This window comes from Apodemus sylvaticus, chromosome 15, assembly GCF_947179515.1.
Source record: "Apodemus sylvaticus chromosome 15, mApoSyl1.1, whole genome shotgun sequence".
In the NCBI taxonomy this organism is placed as follows: domain Eukaryota; kingdom Metazoa; phylum Chordata; class Mammalia; order Rodentia; family Muridae; genus Apodemus; species Apodemus sylvaticus.
Window position 1 is genome coordinate 8703905 of NC_067486.1, and position 9397 is coordinate 8713301.

A 9397-nucleotide genomic window follows, 5' to 3' on the forward strand; every position below is an offset into this window, starting at 1 on the left:
AATGGAGTACTATTCAGCCATTAGAAACAATGAATTCATGAAATTCTTAGGCAAATGGATGAAGCTGGAGAACATCATACTAAGTGAGGTAACCCAGTCTCAAAAGATCAATCATGGTATGCACTCACTAATAGGTGGATATTAGCCTGGAAAACTGGAATACCCAAAACATAATCCACACATCAAATGAGGTACAAGAAGAACGGAGGAGTGGCCCCTAGTCCTGGAAAGAGTCAGTGTAGCAGTATAAGACAAAACCAGAACAGGGAAGTGGGAAGGGATGGGTGGGAGAACAGAGGGAGGGAAGGGGGCTTATGTGACTTTCCGGGAGTGGGGGACCAGAAAAGGGGAAATCATTTGAAATGTAAATAAAAATATATCGAATGAAATTTTAAAAAAAAATTAAAAAAAAGAGGCAGACATTATTTTTTAAAGAGCATCGAGAAGGGCCAAGCACCAACCTTGCTGTTTATCACCATCATCTCTAGAGAGGATGGGGGGCGGAGAGTATGGATGGACAGCAACCATTCTCAAGAAACGTGGCCTCCATTACCCAAAGCAAGTGTTCTTTGGTTTCTTAAAGCGAGTAGGTCTGTTCCAGAACCTTCTGTGCCGCAGGTAGGGCTGACTCTGGCTCCGGCAGAGTCCTCTTCCCTCTGGTCTGTGGATTTAGCTGTGGACAGAGTGGTCTTCCAGCTAGTTGGCTGCAGACCATTTTCCACATTCAGTTTACATCAACCTCTGAATATTTGAGGTGTATCATACTGTATCTCAGGAATAAAACTTGAAAAGTTTGCTGAGAAATTTCCAGATGATAAGATTCATATTCCATATCTTCACTCTATTGACCTGAGGATGGAGTTGCCATGAATTTTGTGTGCTGAACGTTACCTATTGATTTATTGCTTTTGAGTCAGCATCTTACTCTGTGACCTGGAAGTCACTGTTTCTCAGTGGGCTTCCTATTGGTTTCAGTCCTCCTGCCTCAGCCTCTCAAGCTCTGAGGTTACAGGTTTGAGCTACCTTGCTTGTGTACTGAACTTTAATATCGTCACAGTTTTCCTTGATAAAACACTTTACCTTATTTTAAACGACTCCCCGTGTATTTGGTTCCCATTGTTTTCTCAGACCTTTGGGTATTTCTCAGTGATGCTTCATTTCTGATAAATGCGTTTAACTTAGCTTTGTGTATGTGATTTTGCTTTTGTTCCTTTCTCCCGATTCATTCTTTGGGGAGATATTTCCATGAAATTGGCTGTGAGGTAATGACACTATACCCTCTCCTTCTATTAAAGGAGTATTGATTTAAGGAGGAAGTAAATAGACCAAGGTGGACTTGCGAGGGACGCCTCTCTCCCTGTTCTCATTACTCCCTCGAGTAAGACATTTTGAGTTTAAAATTAGCCCCAACCTAAACTGCTGCATATTATGAGCCTCAATCAAGAGATGTATTTGGAGAATATTTTTCAGTTTTCTCTTGTCTTTATTTTGTGTCAGTATTTACAGTGAAAATTAGAATTGGTATATAGAAGCTATGATCAAATTTATGATACCTTTCACATTGCCATTTGGGACAATCTGCATGGATCTGTAAGATCTAATGCTATGTAAACTAAGCCACAGAAAGAAGAATATTGTGAGGTTCCGCTTACATGTATCAGTAAAAACAATTGAGTTTCAGGAAACAGAATAAAAGGACAGACAACAGAAGGAAATGGAAATCTGGGTCAAAGGGCACAAAATTAACTTAGGTAAGATGAATAATACAGGAGATCTAGTCTGCAATATGAAAGCTATAGTTAATAATATTGCATTATCAATCACCATCAAAATTCCAACTCAATTCTTCATAGAGTTAGAAAGATCAATTTTCAAATTTATTTTGAATAACAAAAAACCCCCCAGGATATTGAAAACTATTCTCAACAATCAAAGAACCTCTGGGGGAATCACCATCCCTGACCTCAAGCTATACTACAGAGTGATTAAAAACTGCATGGTATTGGTACAATGACAGGCAGGTAGATCAATAGAATAGAATTAAAGATCCAGAAATGAACCCACACACCTATGGTCATTTGATCTTTGACAAAGGAACTATCCAGTGGGAAAAAGACAGAATTTTCAACAAGTGGTGTTGGGTCAATTGGCAGTCAACATGTAGAAGGATGCAAAGTGATCCATTCTTATCTCCCTGTACAAAGCTCAAGTCCAAGTGGATCAAGGACCTCCACATAAAACCAGATACACTGAATCTAATAGAAGAGAAAGTGGGGAAGAACCTGGAGCACATGGGCACAGGGTAAAATTTCCTGAACAGAATACCAATAGCTTATGCTCTAAGATAAAAAATTGACAAACAGGTCCTCATAAAATTACAAAGCTTCTGTAAGGCAAAGGGTACTTCCTGTCAATCGGACAAAGTGGTAACTAACAGATTGGGAAAAGATCTTTACCAATCCTACATCTGATAGAGGGCTAATATTCAATATGCACAAAGAACTCAAGAAGTTAGACTCCAGAGAACCAAATAACCCTATTAAAAATGGGGTACAGAGATAAACCAAGAATTATCAACCTAGGAATACCAGATGGCTGAGAAATATCTAAAGAAATGTTCAACATCCTTAATCATCACAGAAATCCAAATCAAAACAACCCGAGATTCTACCTCACACGAGTCAAAATGGCTAAGATCAAAAACTCAGGTAACAGCAGATGCTGGAGAGGATGTGGAGAAAGAGGAACACTCCTCCATTGCTGGTGGGATTGTAAGCTGGTAAAACCACTCTGGAAATCAGTTTGGGGCTTTCCTCAGAAAATTAGACAGTGCTATCTGAGGACCCAGCTATACCACTGCTAGGCATATACCCCAAACACATGCTCCACTATGTTCATAGCAGTCTTATTTATAATAGCCAGAAGCTGGAAAGCAATGAATTAATGAAATTCTTAGGCAAATGGATGGAGCTAGAAAATATCATTATGAGTGAGGTAACCCAATCACAAAAGAACACACATGGTATGCACTTTCTGATAAATGGACTTTAGCCCAGAAACTTGGAATACCCAAGATTCAATTCAAAGACCACATGAAGCTCAAGAAGAAGGAATAACAATGTATGGATACTTTGGTCCTTCTTAGAAGGGGATCAAAATACCCATGGCTCACAGCTAACCAATAGAATGAGCATAGGGTCCCCAATGGAGGAGTTAGAGAGAGGACCCAAGGAGCTGAAGAGTTTTGCAGCCCCATAGGAGGAACAATCGTATGCACCAACCACTACCCCTAGAGCTCCCAGGGACTAAACCACCAACCAAAGAGTACACATGGAGGGACCCATGCCTCCAGATACATATGTAGCAGAGGATGGCCTTTTCAGACATTAGTAAGAGGAGAGGCCATCGGTTCTGTGAAGGAGCAATGCCCCTCTGTAGGGGAATTCCAGGTCAGAAAAGTGGGGGTGGTGGTAAGCAGGGGGAGGGGGATGGTATAGGGGGTTTTCAGAGGGGAAATGAGGAAAGGGGATAACATTTGTAATGTAAATAAAGGAAATGTTTAATAAAAAAAAAAGAAGAAAAAACAGAAAAAAATCATATTATGCACCAAATAGTTATTGTATGAAATTTGCAGTGCTCTGACTGTATAAATAACATCAAAGGAAATAACAGTGGGTGGTGTTGGATACGCCCAGTGACTGTATTGGAATAATCACCTCAAAAACGGGTACTAAAAGAAAGATGCTGTAACCATTAATGGCAAACTAAAAACAAGATGTTTAAAGTTAAAGCCTTCTCTGACCATTACATCCTGTCTTCGCTCATGTAGCCAGGTTTTTGAGTTTTCTATGAGGTCAGTAGTTAAACTAACCAAAGAGAAGTAGTGAATTGGAGCTAAACTACAGTGATTTTGGGTAGTATTTGTATCCCACAGCAGGCTAGGAAAGGTTTATTTTCTTGACTGATCTCACTGGATGATGGAAGGAAGATGAAACAATACATTTAAAATCCTTTAAACATAAAAGCTTAATAATGACGACTTTTTAAAAAATAGTGTTGGGCGTCCAATCCAGGGCGTTGAGATGGGCAGGCAGGAGCTCCACTATTGAGTTCACTTCCAGTCTGAAAGTTGTGTTTTGCTAGAGTGTGTCACACTGTACTTTCTGGTGTACTTCTGAATCTAAGATGGTGACATCTTAAAAGTAAACATAAAAGACAAATGGCAAAGGAATTTCCTCTGACCACAGCTGGACTTGAAGACCCAGAATTAAATGTTTCTCTGCTGTGACCCACTGTGTGTTCTCTTGGGCTTCACCAGGTCATCTGTCCCAGTGAGACTGTTATGTTTCTTTAAAAGAAACATTCCCACCATCATTATTTATTTTACTCTTTTAAAATTATTCCTTGGGCATATCTAAACACAAAGCAATTGCATAGTTAGAAAAAGAATGTTCTACAGAGTCAATGCTCTCTGAAAACTGTTACACTGCTCCAGGGTATACTCCAATCCATATCAACAAATGGTACACACAAACTCACCGTCAAGCTAAAACTTGTGTTATAATTTACACAATGATATTGCATGACTAAGCACTTTATAAAGTGTGCATATATTTGTTTACCTGCCTTAGCAAACAGTACACAAAACAGTAGCCATCTCCCAAGCCCTCGTAAGCTCTACTTTTTCAGTCATTCTCCTTGTACTCAGTCTGTCCACTGTTGAAAAATTCTTCGTGACAATGGCTTGGTTCTTTCTTTTGAGAAGATGATATACATGGATTCCATGTTCTCCAACTATGTGAAATGCCTCTTTTGAGTTTATAATGTATACATTTGACTAAATATGAATCTGTCTTTGAGGTAAAGTAGGCTAAGAACAGAGTTCCTTCCAAAATATGATGCAGAGAAAAACTTCCTTTAATAATAAGATTCATTTGTTTATTGTTGGGCGCCAATTATGTAGCTGCCCGCAGCCACATGTAAACCGGGTTACCTGTTGAGAGAATTTTGGGGTTATAGGGAAGAGGGGCGAAAAGAACGTGCGGCTAAGTCAATGTTCACTGATCAAAGCCGTAAACTTTAATGGCGCCGGACCTTTTAACAGTTTGGGCAAACCCTTCCCCCCAGACTCCAGGCTGAGTTCTGGTGGAAGTTGTCTAGCTTCTCTTGGAGGTCTTCGTCTTGACTGCTCTGGCAGCTGGGTGGGTCACCTGTTTAATTCAGGAATCCCTATACCTGGAGGAACAATGAACTTAACCTTTACTTCGAGCGCTCCACCCTAGGTGGAGCAGGATCCTGGCTTTCTGGGAGAAGTTAACCTTGACCAAAGTCAAACTCTGACCAAGTGCAAGACTGCCCCAATATGGCTCTGTACATGTCCTCCCTTTTTTTTATTAATTTGAACACGAGGAGGTAGAAAACAAGTGGATAAATATCCTTCATAAGAAGGCGGGCCTTAACCAGGAGGGGAAGCATTGACCGTAATTCCTCTTAAATATTGTATAACGTCTTTTTCAGAGAAGGGGTAATAGGCTCCCTTATTATTTTAAGGACAGCCTCTCGACGTTAACCCCTATGCAATTAGGTGTACTTCCTGGGGACTCAGAAGCAGAAATTCACCTCCCCATGCAGTGCTTTGCCTCGCACGTCTCGCTGGTACCCATGTTTGTTCATAAACAAACACACATAGATCTGAGTTCTATGTGGCTCCCTCTTTGGAGATCCACTTGTGTAAGTTTTGAAGCCAGGGGGGTCTGCAAGTGTCTTTAACAGACATGTAATCTCTCCATCCAGGTGAGCCTGGGTGGAGACAGCCAGTCTGCTTAACAGACAAGGTCAAGAGTTAAAGGTGGAATAGGATTAACTTGTCCCAGAAGTATCCAATTCAGTTGTAAATTAACAACTTTAAGGACCCAAAGCTTGGCCTCTGAGGTGGGAGAGGTAGCCTTGTGAATCAAGAAATAAGCTGTTACTTCTCAGGAAAAGTGGAGACTATATGTTAAATTAACACAGCTGGCTGAAGATTGTTAGCCATCTTCAAAATTGGAATCTTCAATATTGGAATTATTTCTAGACCAGTCTATGGTTGAGTCAGCTGAACACAATAAGGAGAAGAGTCATTTTAACTCTTCTTTAGATTAATTTTTCCTAAGCTAGCTTAACAGTCTCCATGTTCTGTCCCACAAAGTCTAAAAGCTTGAAGCTAGGCAATTTATCTAACCTGGGACATTTAACAATTGAGGTAAGTCAAGAACATATACCCAATATAGCTCTTATGTTACCATGGTCTGGGCATTCAGCAAGCACACAGTCAGCATATCTTCTGCAGCATTCTGTGGAAAAAACAGAGGACATGCCTTCTCCCCCAATATTAAATCAGGATCATGGCATATGTTAGTAAGTGAATTCCTTCATTTCACCTAGACATCAATATGCCTAATTACAAGATGTCATATACATTTAGCAAGGAGTTTCTTGGCATCTAAATTTTAAAATTTTCTTAAAAACATGCAAGCATAATTTAAATGATATGTACAGGGACACAATTTCCCCTCTCTTCTTTCTTCCAAGAAGATATTGTTTTATTAATTTAGTCTCGCTGTATATGTATGCACTGTCATTTTCTTCACGTACCAGAAGAGGGCATCAGATCCCATTACACATGGATTGTGAGCCACCATGTGGTTGCTGGGACTCAGGACCTCTGGAAGAACAGTCAGTGCTCTCAACTGCTGAGCCATCTCTCCAGTCCAGATTTATTTATTCATTTTGTATATGTGAGGAAAAACTTCTTGGTTGATTGTTCTGGACATTTTTTTTAAAGGTAGGAGTTGGGAACTTGCTTTTTAAAGTTGGGAATTTTTAAAAATATATTAATATTTGCATATATAAGCACATGGTGTTATTTTCATAAGCATTTGGATCCTGTGTTTTATAAATTTGACCTTGCTTGAGGATTCAATGTCATATTCTAACAGATGCATTTTGGGGGTTCTGCTTTCATAGGCTCCAGCTCAGTAGTTTGGAACCAGCCGATTTATCTGCATTTTTAACAAATACCAAGCGATTCCCAAATGTGTAGTATCAGAATGACCTTTTGAAAAACATGGATCTAGGTAAAAAAGGAACCAGGCATGTTTAACACCTCTTCTCCAGCATTGCTAAACTGAATGATTGCTAAATTGCTAAATGAGCTCGCCAAACCTTAGGTGAGAAAAAAAAATTTCATAGGCAACTTAAAAAGTATACCCAGAAACCATGAAATTTAGCAGTAAAGGGAGAGTGTGGTGGAGCCAGGGAAATTATGAAGAAATACTGGCTTGGGAAAATATTATAGAAATCAAACCAGTTAGCCACTAGGAAGGAATCAGCAATGTAATGTGTATAGTTAAATAGGAACCTGGTACAGATGTGAAAAACATATATCTAAGGTCATGTTTATTCCTTACGCCATCCTGGCATGCCAGAACTTTTTAGAACCTTCTTCTTTCTTGCCATCTGCATTTTGCTCTGAATTTAGGAAATTGAAGAAGAGACTAGAAAGAAACATGGGAGAAATTATTAAAGGGGAAGGAATTGAGTCCTACTATAAAATACTATAAGAATGGGATTGTAGTTGACTTCTGTAGAAAACTAGAAAAATTCTCTTTTATTTCATCCACAGCTGAGTGCTGCAGATAGGATAGAGAAAAAGGTAATTGAGGAAGAACAGAAGTGCTAGTCACTATTTAGGACTAAGTATGTTATAGAAAAATAATAATTATCAAAAATTTAAGAATTAAAAATGCTTAAAACATTATAATTATTTTGAAACTCTCCTGCATAATTTTATATTATTTGGAAATATAATTTTATGTTGGCTGTATAATGCTATTCCATATAAATATGACCTACTTATGAGATATCAGTTTTTACATAGTTAGGATGTTTTCAACCACTGACCATTCAAAATTATTTTTAATGAATTACAAATCACTAAATTACTAGTTCTCACATTTCATTATTTAGTTGGTTTAGATTCCATTTATAGTCAAGATACTATATCAAAGTTCAGCAGTATTTTAACAATATTCCTTTTTTTTTTTTTATTGTTTTTCAAGATAGAGTTTTTCTGTATAGCCCTGGCTGTCCTGGAACTCACTCTATAGAAGAGGCTGGCCTCGAACTCAGAAATCCATCTGCCTCTGCCTCCCGAGTGCTGGGATTAAAGGTGTGTGCCACCACTGTCTGGCTTTTAACAATATTCTTAAGGATCAAAATGTATATCAACACTGTAACAAAAACAAATTCACTCAGAAATTCCCAGAGACAAATTTTCATAAACCTCCATCACCCAGACATGTTTTACTATGTTTATCTCTAATTACAATTACCTTTATAATTATTAGTTGGTTTTGAAAAATGATCAAAATCTAAAATAAAAGAATTGCTTAGTGATGTGTATAAAAAAGCAGATTAACATCAACTAGTTTCCCTGCTTTTCTACTCAATAATAACGACTTTTAAGCATTTTAATTTTTCATATGTAGTCATGTCATTGTGCTAATTATTTGTTTTCTCAATTTTATACATGATTTGTTGACTTCCTGTTATGCAAGATGGAGACCTTCAGCTTGATTGATAGTGTTGAGTTGATTGCTTTTCTTGGCCCAAAATAATTTTCTTCTGCTTTCTTGCTTCATTTTCTTCTGGCTTTTACATCTGCTTTTGAGATTTAAAAATGTGTTACATTCTTCCTGCCTCCTCTTTTATGCAATTCCCTGAGTCTTACTGTGAAGAATTTGATAACAACATCCCATTTACAGCTGAGTGGTCCAGTCTCTCACTCTCTGTTCATTGTCCACTATGTATCTTTTGTTAATTCCCATTTACTACAAGAAGAAGATTATATAGTGAGGGTTGAGAGATGATGGAGTTTGGAGAGGGCCTTAAATACAATGGAAGTGGTTGGTTACTCCTAACACATTTGTGCCGCCATTGCACTATGATACATAGCCAGCAAGTAGATTTCTGTTGCATGTTGTAGCTGGTGAGATTTATGTAGCTGGGTGATGCTAATGATTGTTTTTCTCCTGTGGTAGTGTGCAAAGTATCTTCTAACACCAGGAACACTAGTAAGTAGTGGTAAAGCTTCTATTAAGTATGAATTGATTTCTCCATTAGGTATTTAATATAATTGTCTTAAGGTTGTTGGTTCTATATAACATCCCTTCACGTATAAAAGCTTTAAGGATTCATTTTATATTGGTATTATCTTGAGGATAATTTTTAGATTAAATTTTCTACTAAGTATATCAGCAGAAATGGGTTTCCATGATTTTGTTCTAGAACACCACATTTATATTGATCTCCTCTATTAAATAACTGTTTTGACCCTGAATCTGTTTTTATTTAAATG